The sequence below is a fragment of the Perna viridis genome, chromosome 12, assembly GCF_037379345.1.
Source record: "Perna viridis isolate PV_CMFRI_1.1 ecotype Kerala chromosome 12, ASM3737934v1, whole genome shotgun sequence".
In the NCBI taxonomy this organism is placed as follows: domain Eukaryota; kingdom Metazoa; phylum Mollusca; class Bivalvia; order Mytilida; family Mytilidae; genus Perna; species Perna viridis.
The window spans coordinates 8,762,392-8,771,256 of NC_142456.1; the positions used below are offsets into that span (position 1 = coordinate 8,762,392).

At 33.3% G+C, this 8,865-nt stretch overlaps 1 long non-coding RNA gene across 1 annotated transcript; it reads left to right on the plus strand.

The window, feature by feature from the left end:
- Positions 1 to 223: 223 nt before the first annotated feature.
- On the plus strand, positions 224 to 2,621 carry LOC148601090 (uncharacterized). Its single transcript, XR_015917214.1, has 2 exons — positions 224 to 1,089; positions 2,255 to 2,621. It is a non-coding gene; the product is annotated as an uncharacterized LOC148601090 (long non-coding RNA).
- Positions 2,622 to 8,865: the final 6,244 nt, after the last annotated feature.

The following is an 8,865-nucleotide window of genomic DNA, read 5'->3' on the forward strand; positions in this document are numbered from 1 at the left end:
TGATGTCAACCAGTTTTTTATAGGAAGTTCTTCCGCCAATTATAGGCGAAATTACTGATCTTATTTCACTTTTCCTGAAGCTGACACAAAAGCTGTAATTTAATACATTATGTTTAATTGAGCGGTTTGAAGATAGTTTAATCTGCATGCACTGTTTGTAGTTAGAGGATTAATGACCAACTTTTAATTTTATTAGAAATAAATATATATATATATATATATATATATATATATATATATATATATATATATATATATATATATATATATACTCGCCCTTGCCATTTTGGGCGAATACAAAATTTTTCCAACGTTAGGAGAATTGATTTGGTCGAAATTTTCCATCAAGTTATAAAGCATTTTTTGAATATCGGAGGTTGTATAGTATTAATTTTTGCTGGTCAATCGATTGGTCAGTTGTATTTTTTTAAAAACGTTATAAATAAGAAATTCCCCCGATCAAATTTCGCCCTTAAAATATAATACTCAAGTAAAAAAAGATGTTTTGAAAAATGGATAGGTCGGGGGAACCAGGAAAAGAGGTCCATTTTAAGGATAAGTGCAACTCATTCATCAACACCAGCATTTTCATTAGGATTTTACTATCATTTCAATGAAGAGAGACATTTACTTAAATGATTGAAGAGCTAAAATTTCTAATGAAAAATTCTGCGATTATTTGGGAACTTCAATGTTCCACAACAGAACCTCAAAAGAACAGCCACGCCCGAAAAGGATTTTTTTCTGACTGTTATCCGAACATAGTCGTTCCAAACAGGTAACCATCCTTTGCTATTAGGAATTTATCGGACCTTGTCATTATCGAGGACGATTAGACCTGAGACTATTTGTATGTGCAATGGCTGTACAAGTGGTAGTTCCAGGGGACTCAATCTTTCGGTTGCCGCCATGTTAAAATTTTCTGTATGACTTCAAGATTTTAAACACAACTTTTTCAAAATGTAATTTCTAGCGATCGAATGGACAGATTTACGTGAAATTATAATATATCGATTCAGAAAGTTGTAAATTTTGGATTTATCATAAGGAGATACACAAATTCGGTAGATATAAAAAGAAATTAACCAGGTAAATGGAAAAGCCATGTTTATTATTGTCCTGGTAAAACCGAGCCTTGGTTTTATGAAATAACTTGATTTTGCCCATTTGAACCTAATGTTTTCATAATTATGATAAGGTTTTACAATGATTTATCATCATTTATGATATTAATTTGCATTTTAGAGAAATCTTATTGATCTAGCTCACATTTACAGCTCATTCTACACATGCCTAGTTTGTAGTTCATATTTTGCTAGTCCGCCATTTCTTATGTTTGTTCTTAGGAACCTCCTATTAAAATACATAATGTATGAGATGCTGCGATCGTAAAAAAGATTAATTTCATCAACGATAAAAATTTGCTTATTATTGATGCAGTTACTAAGATAGAAATTTGATCATGAAAGGCAGTATTATGAAATTAACCTTCGTTTACAAAATGTACATTTATTTCAAACACATTACCAGTCAAGTTGTCTTAATTACAGTATTAAAAATATGCTTAGAAACTACAGTACTACAAACCAAAAATAACAGACAACAGTAAGTCAGAAATACATTGTAACAATTGCACTTTACATGTATGTGTATGCGTATGTGTGTGTGTTTTTTTGTGGGGGGGGGGGGGGAGGTATGCTTAAAAATGAAATAAAAAAGAAATATTGAAATATTCACTTTATGAAACAAAACAAAAACAAAAAAAAAACGGATCAATGATTGTCCTAATAAAATTGTTAAAATAATAAAGGCAGGACCTTTTTTTTTCACAAAATAATAAGGCAGGATAGTTTACAAATGTAGCTCTTCCCATAAAGATCAAATGGTTGTTCCTTTTTCATTTTAATTTATTTCATTTAACCATTCAATTTTAAAATTATTTACAGAACAAGAGGAATCGAACCTCCTACTCATTGCTAAATATGACATGAGTCCACCAGGGAACTGTCATTAAACATGTATTTTCTACTTAACAATGTATTGAATACATACTGAAGTTGCATTATAAAACACAATCAAGTGCGGTATCACAGCTGTTACCATCCTTTTCAATCAGGTCTTAACAAAATAGTACAAGTACAATGTACATGCAATTTATAATCATATATAGATATTAAAAGCTTACAATTATGAAAAGCTTTCAATTTTTATATGTATTACATGTATATTGATACTGGTTTGTTTTAATTTTCAGCATCCTAAGCAGTGTGAATTGAATTAATAGACAATGCACATGTATATGAAGCAGAAGGAAACATGACTTGCATGTCAATTATTCAACTGATTTGACCCATTTCAACAGCATATTGGACACACAATGACTTAAATTCAGTAAATGTTTAGTATGGGAGAATCAACACATTATATTTTGAGCATGAGGAAGGCGCAGATTAAATATTAGATGTATTTACCTATTTCCAGTTATCTGTTCAAGACTGACTCTTAATATAAAAATGTAAAACAATACAGTTGCAAACGTTTTCAGTATCTGGTATAAGACATATTGTGGTAAAATGTGATATAACTGTACATGTATAATTAAAGAAAATTGAATACATTAAGTATGTTCTTGTTTCTTATATGTGGCAAAGCCCAGTGGAAATGTCATTATTCTGATATCGGGTACATTTACTATATACATTTGTGCATGCATATACAGTATGCATTAAGTTGTCTATCTCTTTTTTTCCACTTGTGTTTACACATTAAGCCAACACAATGGACAGTCCAATTAAACCATACTTTTAAATTTAAACTTAACCATTACTGTGAACAAGGATTTATATATAACTCTGTGCTGTGAACACAAATTTTGCATAACCAACCAGTTTATTACTTAAAGCAGTCTTCTAGGATTCCTATTCCTGTTACCCAGGGCAAGTGAAATTTGGGTCAGGGAAAGTTAGGTACTTAGTTACATTTACCCATGGCAAGTTGAAAACTTCATATGCTGTAAGGCTTCGTTTTGTGCACCAAGAGGAATGAAGGAAAAATAGTAGCTTAGTATATTTTTTACAGGTATCATGATACATTTGTACTAGATAATAGTGTAATGATAATTGTTGAAAGTATTTGTATTCCCTTGTATTTTAAATAAATGAAACAATAAATATATGTTGCCATTCTCCAGTCTTTTACCTTTACTTTGGGACATCAAAATCTATTGACTGTCGAAATTCTTCACAAAATTTACTTGATTAAATAATAATGAAAATCCATAATTTTACCCTTTCTGCTTACTGACAACATGGAGGCAAATTACCCACACATGTAAACAATATTCATACACTTTTATAGTATATTACATGTATGATTTTAAAGTACACATTCTCGGCTTTATTTTGACTAATTTTAATCAGAAAACACACAAATAATGCACTTACAATGCATAGGTCTAGGTTCATTGTGTTTTGGTACTACATAGAGGGGGTGGGGTGGCCATTTAACTCAGATGTGGTTAGTGAGTCCCAAAGTACTTGAAATATCATTTTCCTACCCATTTAACCATTTTACAATTCCAAAGATAACAATACTATGTTAAATATCATTTTTAAAACCAAATCATCCATGCTAATCACATATGATATGGACTGAACTCTGAACATGGTCATACTTCTTGAAATTGGACATTCGTACCAGAATCATACACGCTTATCACATGTGAATTGGCATATACCCTTGATATCGCAATACTACGTGAAAAAGCACTTTCCTACCTACATCATACATGCTCATCATATTTGATTCGTACTGTGTTCTATGTATAACCTCACGACTTGAAATAGCATGTTCCTACCCAAAACATACATGTTCATCGCATATGTCGATAATTGTACTATAAACATGGCCATTCTACATGAAAGATCACTTTTCTACCCAAAATCATTCATGCTCATGGTAAGTAATACCCTCTCGTCCCTCTAAAATGACCATTTTATGATTTCAAAGATAGCAATACCATGCGAAATACCATTTTTGTATCCAAATTATCCATGCGAATCACATACCATGTGGATTGAACTCTGAACACAGTCATACTACCTGAAAAAGCACATTGGTACTAGAATCATACCTGTTTATCACATCTGATTTGGTATGTACCCTTAATATTGCTATACTACGCGAAATAGCACTTTCCTACCTAAATCATATATGCTCATCAAATTTGACGCAAACCATATTATAAACATGACTATACCACTTTAAACATAAGCTTTATCAAATAAACATACATGCTCTTCACATCTAGTGTGAAATGTACACCTGACATAGTCATGCTACGTAAAATAGCAATTTCATACCTAAAATGTACTTGCTCATTACATGTGATGCCAGACTACTTTGAATAGCACTTTCTTACCTAAATTCATTCATTTTCATCACACCCGATTCGATGCCTACTCTACAAATGACCACCTTACTTGAAATTACACTTTTCAAACCATAGTACACTCATCACATCTGATCACAAATGTGCTGTTTCAAGTAGTATGGTTGTGTTCAGAGTAGAGTCTATTTCAGATGTGAAGAGGGTATATGTTTGATTTGGAAAGTGATACTGCAAGAAGTATGGCCATATGAAGAGTACAATTCAAATCAGATAGTTTCGTTTTAGTAGAAATTACTAGTCTCAGTAGTAAGCCAATTTATGCCAACACTCCGTATTATATGTGATGACTTCGTACTTTCCATTTCAAGTAGTATGGTCATGTTAAGAGTATGGCACAATCAGATGTAATGAGCATGTTTGATTTTGGTAGGAAAGTGCTTTTTCAAGTGGTATGGCTATATTAATAATAGGGTTTGAATAACATATGATGGGTATGTATGATTTTGGTTAGGAATTGCACTTTGAAGTAGTATGGCAATAGTTATAGTACAGTCCGCGTCAAATAAGATGAACATGTATATTTTGAGTAGGAAAATGCTATGATAGGTATTATGGCAGTGCTAAGAATACGGTACAAATGTGATGTGATGAGTCTGAATGTTTTGGGTAGGAAAGCGCCAGTTCATATAGTACCGATACATTATGAGCACATACGAAAAAGATGGAATCAACAAGTACACTTTTTGTATGAAAACCCGTTCTTACGTTGTCAATCAATGTTTAGAGTACATTAGGTATGGTTGGCTATATCAAGATCACAGTACAAATCAGATATAAGAACATGTATGAATATGTGTGAATCTGGTAGGAAAGTACTAGTTTTAGTTATATGCCCATATCAGCAGTAGAAGTCGGAGAAAATGTAATGACTATGAATATTTTGGGGTAGGAAAATGCTATTTCAAGTTCTTTGGCTATATTGAGATAGAAGTCGGCAAATGATGCGACAACCACATATGTGTTTGGTAGTTAAGTGCTATCTCAAGTGATTCGGCCATATGATGGGTACTGTCCACATCAGATGTGATGTTTTCGGTGGGAAAGTGCTATTTCACAGAGTATGACAATGTTATCAATAAGGTTCGAAACAGATGTGATGAGCATGTACGATTAGGTACAAATGTATCAAATATAATGAGCATATATATTTATGTTGGAAAGTAAAGTGCTGTTTCAAGTAGTTTTGCTATATATTAGGAGTGCTGCTGGCGTCTTATGTGATGGGCATGTACAATTTTGTGAGGAAAATGCTGTTTCAAGTAGTATGGTTGTGTTCAGAGTAGAGTCTATTTCAGATGTGAAGAGGGTATATGTTTGATTTGGAAAGTGATACTGCAAGTAGTAGGGCCATATGAAGAGTACAATTCAAATCAGATAGTTTCGTTTTAGTAGAAATTACTAGTCTCAGTAGTAAGCCAATTTATGCCAACACTCCGTATTATATGTGATGACTTCGTACTTTCCATTTCAAGTAGTATGGTCATGTTAAGAGTATGGCACAATCAGATGTAATGAGCATGTTTGATTTTGGTAGGAAAGTGCTTTTTCAAGTGGTATGGCTATATTAATAATAGGGTTTGAATAACATATGATGGGTATGTATGATTTTGGTTAGGAATTGCACTTTGAAGTAGTATGGCAATAGTTATAGTACAGTCCGCGTCAAATAAGATGAACATGTATATTTTGAGTAGGAAAATGCTATGATAGGTATTATGGCAGTGCTAAGAATACGGTACAAATGTGATGTGATGAGTCTGAATGTTTTGGGTAGGAAAGCGCTAGTTCATATAGTACCGATACATTATGAGCACATACGAAAAAGATGGAATCAACAAGTACACTTTTTGTATGAAAACCCGTTCTTACGTTGTCAATCAATGTTTAGAGTACATTAGGTATGGTTGGCTATATCAAGATCACAGTACAAATCAGATATAAGAACATGTATGAATATGTGTGAATCTGGTAGGAAAGTACTAGTTTTAGTTATATGCCCATATCAGCAGTAGGAGTCGGAGAAAATGTAATGACTATGAATATTTTGGGGTAGGAAAATGCTATTTCAAGTTCTTTGGCTATATTGAGATAGAAGTCGGCAACTGATGCGAGAACCACATATGTGTGTGGTAGTTTAGTGCTATTTCAAGTGATTCGGCCATATGAAGGGTACTGTCCACATCAGATGTGATGTTTTCGGTGGGAATGTGCTATTTCACAGAGTATAACAATGTTATCAATAGGGTTCGAAACAGATGTGATGAGCATGTACGATTAGGTACAAATGTATCAAATATAATGAGCATATATATTTATGTTGGAAAGTGCTGTTTCAAGTAGTTTTGCTATATATTAGGAGTGCTGCTGGCGTCTTATGTGATGGGCATGTACAATTTTGTGAGGAAAATGCTGTTTCAAGTAGTATGGTTGTGTTCAGAGTAGAGTCTATTTCAGATGTGAAGAGGGTATATGTTTGATTTGGAAAGTGATACTGCAAGAAGTATGGCCATATGAAGAGTACAATTCAAATCAGATAGTTTCGTTTTAGTAGAAATTACTAGTCTCAGTAGTAAGCCAATTTATGCCAACACTCCGTATTATATGTGATGACTTCGTACTTTCCATTTCAAGTAGTATGGTCATGTTAAGAGTATGGCACAATCAGATGTAATGAGCATGTTTGATTTTGGTAGGAAAGTGCTTTTTCAAGTGGTATGGCTATATTAATAATAGGGTTTGAATAACATATGATGGGTATGTATGATTTTGGTTAGGAATTGCACTTTGAAGTAGTATGGCAATAGTTATAGTACAGTCCGCGTCAAATAAGATGAACATGTATATTTTGAGTAGGAAAATGCTATGATAGGTATTATGGCAGTGCTAAGAATACGGTACAAATGTGATGTGATGAGTCTGAATGTTTTGGGTAGGAAAGCGCTAGTTCATATAGTACCGATACATTATGAGCACATACGAAAAAGATGGAATCAACAAGTACACTTTTTGTATGAAAACCCGTTCTTACGTTGTCAATCAATGTTTAGAGTACATTAGGTATGGTTGGCTATATCAAGATCACAGTACAAATCAGATATAAGAACATGTATGAATATGTGTGAATCTGGTAGGAAAGTACTAGTTTTAGTTATATGCCCATATCAGCAGTAGGAGTCGGAGAAAATGTAATGACTATGAATATTTTGGGGTAGGAAAATGCTATTTCAAGTTCTTTGGCTATATTGAGATAGAAGTCGGCAAATGATGCGACAACCACATATGTGTTTGGTAGTTAAGTGCTATCTCAAGTGATTCGGCCATATGATGGGTACTGTCCACATCAGATGTGATGTTTTCGGTGGGAAAGTGCTATTTCACAGATTATGATAATGTTATCAATAGGGTTCGAAACAGATGTGATGAGCATGTCCGATTAGGTACAAAGTTATCAAATATAATGAGCATATATATTTATGTTGGAAAGTAAAGTGCTGTTTCAAGTAGTTTTGCTATATATTAGGAGTGCTGCTGGCGTCTTATGTGATGGGCATGTACAATTTTGTGAGGAAAATGCTGTTTCAAGTAGTATGGTTGTGTTCAGAGTAGAGTCTATTTCAGATGTGAAGAGGGTATATGTTTGATTTGGAAAGTGATACTGCAAGAAGTATGGCCATATGAAGAGTACAATTCAAATCAGATAGTTTCGTTTTAGTAGAAATTACTAGTCTCAGTAGTAAGCCAATTTATGCCAACACTCCGTATTATATGTGATGACTTCGTACTTTCCATTTCAAGTAGTATGGTCATTTTAAGAGTATGGCACAATCAGATGTAATGAGCATGTTTGATTTTGGTAGGAAAGTGCTTTTTCAAGTGGTATGGCTATATTAATAATAGGGTTTGAATAACATATGATGGGTATGTATGATTTTGGTTAGGAATTGCACTTTGAAGTAGTATGGCAATAGTTATAGTACAGTCCGCGTCAAATAAGATGAACATGTATATTTTGAGTAGGAAAATGCTATGATAGGTATTATGGCAGTGCTAAGAATACGGTACAAATGTGATGTGATGAGTCTGAATGTTTTGGGTAGGAAAGCGCTAGTTCATATAGTACCGATACATTATGAGCACATACGAAAAAGATGGAATCAACAAGTACACTTTTTGTATGAAAACCCGTTCTTACGTTGTCAATCAATGTTTAGAGTACATTAGGTATGGTTGGCTATATCAAGATCACAGTACAAATCAGATATAAGAACATGTATGAATATGTGTGAATCTGGTAGGAAAGTACTAGTTTTAGTTATATGCCCATATCAGCAGTAGGAGTCGGAGAAAATGTAATGACTATGAATAATTTGGGGTAGGAAAATGCTATTTCAAGTTCCTTGGCTATATTGAGATAG